This window comes from Podarcis bocagei (genome assembly GCF_964188305.1).
Source record: "Podarcis bocagei genome assembly, chromosome: 4".
Lineage (NCBI taxonomy): Eukaryota > Metazoa > Chordata > Lepidosauria > Squamata > Lacertidae > Podarcis > Podarcis bocagei.
In genome coordinates, this window is record NC_138128.1 from 85,702,154 (window position 1) to 85,711,958 (window position 9,805).

General features: G+C 42.4%; 1 long non-coding RNA gene across 1 annotated transcript; it reads left to right on the plus strand.

The window, feature by feature from the left end:
- Positions 1-350: 350 nt before the first annotated feature.
- On the plus strand, positions 351-2,321 carry LOC308586096. The gene is made up of 3 exons (XR_014007748.1): positions 351-499; positions 1,503-1,534; positions 1,725-2,321. It is a non-coding gene; the product is annotated as an uncharacterized lncRNA (long non-coding RNA).
- The last annotated feature ends 7,484 nt before the right edge of the window (positions 2,322-9,805 follow it).

Sequence of the window (9,805 nt, forward strand, 5' to 3'; positions counted from 1 at the left end):
TAGAAGGCGAGAGGCAGGGAGGCACCAAATATTGGCATCACACAGGGTGCCACTGAAATTTGAGACCCCAGTGTCCGCCATTGTAACCAGCCTTGTCCGTATCCCCTTTAAGGCTGCCGTTGGTGCCTTTGTGACCTCAGCATGCTGTTACCCCTATCCCCATTCTCATCTCAGGCCTATTTAAAGCACGCTTGCGGGGTATACGTCCAGCTCAGAACTCAGAAGCAAGCCAGGTTAGGGTTGTGTGCATTTGTGTGTCTGTGCTTGAAGAGAAGGTTTGTATACTGCATACCCGATGGGTGTGTTGCATCACAATCCCCTGTGGGATTCCTGTTGCTAAGGGCTAGGTTATTAGGTGGTGGGTGGTGGTGGTTGAGACCCAGAAGAAAGAGAGGCCAAGCATTATGCCATTCACTTATGAAAGACCATCTCCTTCGCTAGCGTCTTGCCAACTGCAAGGTGGTTCTTTTAATGAGATTCAGAAGCAATACAAACACAAGTGAGTGAGAAGATTAAAGATTTTATTCTAAACAGCAAGCATTATATAAATTACCAAGCAAGCACCTCGATCTGCCACTGGGAAGCCCTCAAGAATTGGCGAAGTGACCCCGAGGTAGTCTCAGGTTGCACAAGCTTCTGAGAGCTATGCCCCAAAACCATTCGATTTATAGAGAGCTAAATTGTTAGCCTACGTGCCTTGCCCAACTAGCTAGTGCAGATTATTAATTAGCTAGCCCCCTCTTCCAATACTGCACGATCCTCCAAACAATGTCTAACATCAAAGAAGGTCAGAAGGTGCCCTGCATTATCACTTCTTTCTTCTACCAGATTATACATTAAAGGCTGCTCTCAGCCATCAAAGAGTAGAACAAGAGATAGAGGGGAAATAAACAGAAGCAGGAAGAGATGACCATGTCAGGTCACTTGTCTCTTCAAAATACAATTGTCTTCCAGATAGATTGCCCCTACAACTAAACCCTCTCAGACATTTAGATCCTCATTGGGTCCCTCTTGCCAGTTCCATCACCCTCAAGAGTGGAAACCCCTAAGCTGTGGAATTTCCTTCCCACAGAAGAAGAAGAAGAAGAAGAAGAAGAAGAAGAAGAAGAAGAAGAAGAAGAAGAAGAAGAAGAGGAGGAGGAGGAGTTTGGATTTTATGTCCCACTTTATCACTACCTTAAGGAGTCTCAAAGCGGCTAACATTCTCTTTTCCCTTCCTCCCCCACAACAAACACTCTGTGAGGTGAGTGGGGCTGAGAGACTTCAAAGAAGTGTGACTAGCCCAAGGTCACCCAGCAGCTGCATGTGAAGGAGTGAAGATGCGAACCCGGTTCACCAGATTACGAGTCTACCGCTCTTAACCACTACACCACACTGACTCTCTCACAGAGATCTGTGTGGCATCTTCTCTCTCTCTCTCTCTCTCTCTCTCTCACACACACACACACAACGTATTCTCCTGATTATGAATCATTTTATTTTATTTTTATTTTTATTTTCAGATTGTAAGCTGTCCTGGATCTTATGGTGCAAGGTAATAAGAAATCCAAATAATATATATATTTCAGCGGTCTTACATGGGAGAAAATAACGAGTGCAGTTGGGTACACCTCTGGGATGAGAGCTAAGCTACTTCTGGCCTCTTAACAGCTTCCTGGGTAGCCTCTTGAAGATGAAGGCTATCTACATGGTCTCATCATTGTGTTTATGTTTCCCCCTGGTAGTGCTACAGCAAGAGGCAATGTTTCAAACTGGCAGAGAGAGGGAAGGAGAAAGAGAGAGAGAGGGAGAGAGAGAGATGTCAATGCAGATGCTTGTCCATTTTAACACTACATTGTGCGGGGCTGCAACAATACCTGGACCACATCATGCCTTTACTCTGGTAAGCGATTAGAGATGCACCTGCTACAACCCTCCATAAACATTTCCCCTTGATTTTCTTTGCTCTCTTCTGCCTCTCTGAAACTGGTATCAATTTTTTTTGTTATGCCGCTTCCAAAATCCATTATATTGAACCATCTGTGAATAACAAGTACAGGATGACCCACTTCTGCTGTATAGCCGTTCTGCTAATTATCTACAAAAATATGGATGGGTCGCCTGCTGTTGAAATTGTTATCAGGCACCAGAAGGTAATTCTCAGTAGTAAGGAGGAAATGGTTGGGAGACATTAAAGAGCCAGCTACTTAAAAACATCTCCGGGTACTTCGTCTTTCAGCAGAGTCTAAAAGGATGCTTGTAACTATGCAAAAGGAGAAGCAGAGCTGTGGGCTTGTTGCACCAATGGCTTCATTTTGGAGCCTCTACACTGCCAAAGACAAACACCCAAAGCAAACTTTCCCACACAAACTGTGGTAATTGAACAATGTTGGTTACCTAAACATGATTACATCTAGCTGCTAGGCTAGAAACAATGTGATTCCCCCCCCCTTTCTGTCCCTTATAGTTCATAGAATTGTAGAGTTGGAAGGAACCCTGAGGGTCATCTAGTCCAACCCCCTGCAATGCAGGAATCTTTTGCCCAATGTAGGACTCAAACCCAGGACCCTGAAATTAAGAATCTCATGCTCTACCAACTGAGCTAGAACCTATTCCAAAATGTAGCAGTGCCATTCATATAACACTGACATAATATGTAGTAAAAAGGTTATTGAGCTACACCTGAAACGATTTCACTTCAGAGATTTCCTTTGAAAATTTGGATACCAAATGTTTTTGTTCAGATTCCTGCATTGCAGGAATCTACGATTTGAAATAGTCTGAACGACTGTGCGTCAACATCTGGTATCCTTATCACGGACTCTGAACATGTTTGTATTTGTATTTTTTTCCTTTATCTTTACTGTGGTACCTCGGTTTTTGAAGGTAATCTGTTCTGGAAGACTGTTCGAGTTCTGAAACGTTTGAAAACCGCAAACTCAGTACGGAAGCCTCAAAACGAAAAACTCAATATGGAAGCTGTGTGGCATGTTCAACTTCCGATGCGTTTTTGAAAACTGAAGCATATACTTCTGGGTTTACGCCGTTCGAAAACCAAAATTTTCATCAATGGATATGTTCGAAAACAGGTATTTTGTTTTCTTTATTCATCCTATAATTTTATCTCTTTGTCATTATTATTTAATAATATTATTCTTTAAAATACCCCATTATATTTGAGTACCTGATATCTGATAGTATTTTACAGTTGGCAAGAAATGGTACTAGTATCTGACAGCATTTGATAGATGATATTTGCTTGGTACCTGTAATGTGTATGGGTTGCTCGTGCGTAAGGTGCCGCCTCTCCAGGCTTTGTTGCCTTGCTAAACCTTTCAGTCTGGGCAGCCCTTCACTTCGTGGCTGCCTCAGTCGCTAACAGAATCTGTCAGTGGGCGTTTCTTAAATCTTTTCCAACATAAAAGTTGTTTGACACCCAGTCTCCTCCTACTCTCGCTGCGCGGAAGTCTTCTGTGCAGGGTGGGCGTGGGTAGCGGAGGACCCGTGCTCTCCCCGCTGGTGTCCGGTGAAGAGTCCTGGAGCCCTCTCGCCGATTCCCCCATCAGCCCCTCTATATCCCTGGTGTTGCGCTGATTTGCTTCCCCATCTGCGGAGCTGCCTCTCTCCCTGCTGGGCCCTTCTCCAGCATCATTTGAGAGCCTTCCCTCCGCCTCTAGCTCCGATGTCAGTTCCCTGACAGTACCCAACTATATATGGGAACTGGTATTTAATGACATTTAGTGGTTGACAGCATTTGATGATTGGCAGGAAGATGTATTTAATATTTGAAAAATGAACATGGAATGGTATTAGTATCAGGCAGGAGTTGATAACACACAATGGTATTTAGTATTTGACAGCTTCTGGGACTTCAAGCTGGATGCTGCAAAAACAGATATCAAAACACTCAAAGTTTTGTTAAAATTTCACATTCTAAATGTGAATCTGAACAATGAATTCAAAATTTCACATTCAGTTGCACATGGTAGAAAGTTTTGGATATCTGTGAATATTGATTTCTGCTCTGTTAGAGCAAAAACAACAGGCTTCAAATCGCTTTGTAACTCAGTGAATGACCTTGAGCCAACCACCATGTCACAGTCTAACCTGACTCCCAGGGTCACTGTGAGGATGAACTGGAAATAAGGCATTGCGGTTCTGTTAGCTCTTCATAGGAAGGGTAGACTACCATTGTGATAAAGAGATTCTGTGCCATACTACTGACATACAAGGCATGACCCCAAGGCTGTGTACATACAACCTTTGTATTCTAGAATTCTGCCAGCGGAGACTGCATACTTGTTTTTTCTATCTTGTCCACACACAATCTAGATCCCTTGCATAGTTTTTGCCCCTGAAAAGCAGTTCTTGAGAAACCGGCTCCATTCTAAAAATAAAAGCTGGTTGCAGATTAATTCTACATTACCCCACAGTGTGTCTATTTGAAAACAGATGCAAGCAGTCCCGGAAATGAGCAATGTATCCACATGTGCCCAATGATGTTGTGGGTGGGTGTATATTAAGGTCGCAATCATCGCTTCCTTTTTCATTCACTCAAGGCGTGTGCAGGGAGGAAAAGGCATGGATAACACAACCAAGGGGAGGGTTTCAAACGCATATCAAGCTACCGCACCTACCTTTGCCAATGAGCAGAATCTAGAATCAATCTAGACTGAAAGCCGCATGTTGAGGACAAGCACAGATGGGAAAAGCTACCTTTTTGTGCTGCAAGCGGCCAAGTGCGTATGCAGCCTAAATTAATCTAACCGGCTTCCACTAAAGAGAGAGCGTACCCGTGAGCAAGCGAGAGAGATAAATGGAATTTAACTAAGGCAAAAAAATGGAAGAGAATGTGGAGGGGTGCTATTTAGATGAATTACCTGAAGGAATGTCAAAGGAAGTTCAAATAAAAGGAACTTATAGAAGAGCAGCAAAATTTCTCTATCATTTGTGTGTGTGTGTGTGTGTGTGTGTCACACGTGTCAAATCGGCAGACTTTACTTAGAGCAAACTCTGATGCACATTTTGAGTGTCAGAATGGTCCTGCTACACAAAGAGAGTTCTCAAATAGCAACTGAGAGCGTCCAACTGAGAGTTGTCCCTTCAATCCTTTGCTGAGTATGCAGACGTCTGAGGAGGTGACATTTGTGTGGGGGTCCTGCTGCTAAACCTGAGTGACAGCAATGCTGCCTCCCTTCATTTTGGTGCAGATGAGGAAAGAAAAAAAAGGCACCTGGGAGTGCAAGTCACTGCTTCCACCAACACACAAAAACAGGATGAAGGAATCATAGAACTGTAGAGTTGGAAGGGACAACGAGGGTCATCTAGTCCAGCCGCTTCCAATGCAAAAATATTTCACTCAGGGGTGCCGAATTGAATAAAATATTGTGTGTGAAGGGGTGCTCAAGTAATCAATCACATGATGCAGTGCATGCTCACCATTTGAATGGCAATGCCCATCAACTGGGGTAGCAGCCCTCTCAAAAAAAACTATACGGGTGCCGGAGGGGCCCTAGCTCCTAGCAATTGGCTCCTATGCTTTTGTTCAAGCCCACAATCCTGAGATTAAACAAGTTGAGGGATTTTTTTCCCCTGACGGGGTTAGTCCAGGGGTCAGCAACCTTTTTTAGCCGTGGGCCGGTCCACTGTCCCTCAGATCATGTGGCGGGCTGGACTATATTTTTTTGGGGGGATGAACGAATTCCTATGCCCCACAAATAACCCAGAGGTGCATTTTAAATAAAAGCACACATTCTACTCATGTAAAAACACCAGGCAGGCCCCACAAATAACCCAGAGATGCATTTTAAATAAAAGCACACATTCTACTCATGTAAAAACATGCTGCTTCCCGGACCATCCGGGGGCCGGATTGAGAAGGGGAATGGACTGCATCCAGCCCCCGGGGGCTTAGGTTGCCAACCCCTGGGTTAGTCCTAACTTTTGAGCTCAAAATGCCTGTTCCTGAACATTCAGCTCAACTCTGTTTTGAAAATTCACCCTATACAGCGCAAATCTGAAATGGCACAATAACACCACAGGATTAGACCCTGCAAAAGCTCCTATTTCCATAACGGACAAAAGTCCACAAGTCTCTCTCCAAGGCTCCTGCTCCTGCTGCAGTCGCAGCATCTCCATTAAGCCTTTTAACTGCAACAGAATCATCACGAAAGCCTCTTCTTTAATGGCTTAATCTCACTAAAATAGGAGTCTCATTCCCACACCTTCTCTTCCCCCCACCTAAATGTTTTAAATGGCAAGGGGTTAAAAACAGGCAATAAAGGATGGAATGCCCTTCCCAGCCATCTATTGCAATCACGAGGCCAGAAGGGCGAGCTTTGGAAGTCCTCGGAAATACAGCAACACATTTAAAAATCTATAACCGGCGATTTAACAAACCGCTAAATAAAGGAGGCATCTGATTATATAAAATTGCCAGGTAGATACCAGGAATGCTATTACAGCTTCCAATCATTTGCAGCCTACGTTTCACTCCAATAGCCTCTATCCCCCCCCACCCCCCGCTTTCCAAATTACTCTTTCAGCACTCTTAAGGACAGAAGAACTAAGCCTTGGGTGGATGAGACAGGAAGAGGGAGAAAGTGTTCCTTATTTGTAATTATCTTCATTATTTTACACCCCATAATATGAAGTGTTTTAGTACCCCAACAATCTCAAAAGGCATTCTGGTGGACCCCAGTCCAGAGCTCATGCCATTCAGGGGATCCCTCGTTCCCCTTTGAGAAAGGAATTTTCAGCATACACAGAGAAAATTTTATTTCATTTCACTTTTAATTTGTATAGTGCCTTTCTATATTACTACGCACAAGGCGGCTTACAAGCTGAAAGAGCAACAGAATAGACAGCAGAGATCACATGCATAATAACAATCTGATCCTATACGAAAAAGTCACAAAAGCTTTAAAATAAAGACTTATATCAAATAAAGCAATATTCAATAACCCATTAGAATAAAATAGTAAACAGTAAAATTAAATATTAAATAATTAAACAGCTTACACTTATCAGTTACAAGAAATTATTACTAAAATATAATGAATAAAAATAACAGCTAGTCACAATGCATAAAATGCCACAAAACATAAAAAACATATAAAATGAGGCAAACCTCCCTGCTCATAAAAGAAGGCCCTATATGCAACATGGTTTCTTTAGATTGTGGCCATAGGGCTAGCATAATTGGCAGCCCTTCCAGTAAAAGCTCTTCTTATTTGCTTCTAAGGCTGAGTGAAAGATCACCCTCCATCTTGTGTCCTCATTCAACAAGAGAGCTGTTCAAAGATCTATCTGGTTGGTGGCTGCCATTTTAGATTGCTCAGAACATTCCATATTGAAGGGCATTTGGAGGGAAACAAAAATGGGAGTCCTTCTCAGTGAAGAATGCCACTTTTACCTAAAATGCCCCTTATAATGCGGTACTCAAGGAAAAACAACATGGTGGCTGCCAGCTTTAAAGAGCCCCAGTAAGTAAATAGAGCTGACTCCCAGGCAAGAGTATTGCAGATATTAATATTGTGCAGCCTGAAGCAACTGGGTGCATAAAAACTGACTCCTTTTGGAACAAAACATTGTCCAGACCAATAAGTATTGTTCAAAACTTTACTTGCATAACTTACTTCAAAACAGAGCAAAAACATTCAAGGATTCCTCCAAAAAATTCCATACCATATCTTGTGCATGTCCGGCACAGGCTCAGCATCTTACAAGAAATAAGTTTACTTCTTCCAGAAATCAAAACTGTTATCTCTCTGTCATTCCAGCCTGCATCCTGAAGAGCCATTATCACATCTTTTGTTGTCTCTGTATCGTCCAGAGAAAGACTAAAGAGGCAACTCCCTTCAAGATGAAGTTTTACAATTGAATACCCTCAGTCATTTTAGGTTAAACACTCACATGTAAAGAGCAGAGAACAACAGCTAATTATATCAACTCAGAGCAACCCATCTAATATTAAGCACTTTAATACCATGGATTTCAATGGCATAGGGTTTTGTTTTGTTTTGTTTTTTGCTTTGGATTATGTCACTTATATATTATCTGAACACTTTTATAGACAATGCACCATGTGTTTTTTGAGCTATGCAGAATTCTTAATTCTGATGAATGGTTCTATGTAATTAAAGTGGTATGTTGAAACGTATCCTGCAATTTCTCAAAAGTGTTTGTTCCTTAGAAAGAAGCTTTCATTTGTCTTCCTCATTCTTTGGATGTTTTAAAATTTCAGTGGGTGTAGGACTCAGTTTACCGTATAATTGTGAGGTGGCTGAGGGGTGTTTTCCCCCCATTAAGCATCTGTGGAGCATTTTGCAGCCTTCCCAGCTGCCTGATCTGAAAAAGACCCATTGCAGGAATTACCTCATTATGTCTTCCCTAGGTTTTAAGTGAAGCTTGGGAAGCCAAGCAGTCTCTCTACTGAGCATCTGAGATCAATATGCCCACTAACTTTGTTTTATGTATGTTTTGTGTATGAATTTCTTTAAAGGTAAAAGTTTTGAAATCCAAAACTTTGCTCAGGAATAAGGGGTACCAACCAGGTCAGAAACCGTCCATGTTCTTCCCTCTTATATCACGTTTCCTGCCCCAAACCCAGTACTGGCCCCTCAAAATCATATCTGGTGTACGGTGAAACAACTTACATCTGCAAATGGTGCTGAATTTCCCAGGTTTTGCATCTTCTCTGCTGAATAGGGAAAGAACTCCCCTTTCACCTAAGAACACAAATCCAAAATTCCTGGAAATGCAGAAATAAAGTGGGCAAAATAAACATTCTGCAAGCTACTTTACCAGCTGGTCAAAGCAACTGCAAAGCAACAGCCTGGCCATTCCTTGGCACCTAAACAGTGGCTATTTCTTTTTGAAACCATGGCATTCTGCTCCAAATGATTGCTTTGCTCAATGCTGAAATCAATTAAGCACAATAAAAATATATGTCACCCAGGCCAGTAATTTATGTAAGAATAATAAGTGATTAAAATCACTGGGCATTACCTTTCACACACACAGTAGTCGTTGCCAACAGGCAAAAATGATACAATTGAATGCTTTCGTAGGGAAGAGACTGGCTACAAAAAGCTTGCTTCCCCCTCATAATGATGTTTCCACACACGGTGCTAGGTGTAAATGAACTCATTGGCATAGAATTATACAGCAAATCAATTCATCTCATTAGTTGGGGAGATCAGCGAGATGCTTTCAGCTCAAAATAGTTTGGAGAGAAACTGCAGCATTTAAAGGACAGAAGCTACAGGCCTCTGTTTCCAAATAAAATTGTGGATAGTTAACTGCATGGCAGTTACTAATCAGGACACAAACGCAAACCCACGAGGACTCAAGCCTTTTTGTTGTCTTCAGGTGCCCTGATGTTTAGACATATACTACACAAAATCTGGTAGCACACATTCAGTATCTATTCTAGGCTGCATCAACAGAGGTCTAGTGTCCAGATCAAGGGAAGTCATGGTACTGCTCTGTTCTGTCCTGGTCACACCACACCTGGAATACTATGTCCAGTTCTGGGCACCACAATTTATGAAGGATATTGACAAGCCAGAATGTGTGCAGAGGAAGGTGACCACGATGATCAAGGATCTGGAAACCAAGCCTCATGAGGAACAGTTGAGAGAGTTGGGTATGTTTAGCCTGGTAAAGAGGACACTGAGAGGAGATATGACAACTGTCTTCAAACATTTAAAGGACTGTCACTCATTTAAGGGTCCTACCCTCCGGAGCATGAAAAAGCAAGCTTCCTCCATCTTTCATGTGACATCCTTTTAGGTATTTGAAGATGGCTCTCCTATCTCCTGAT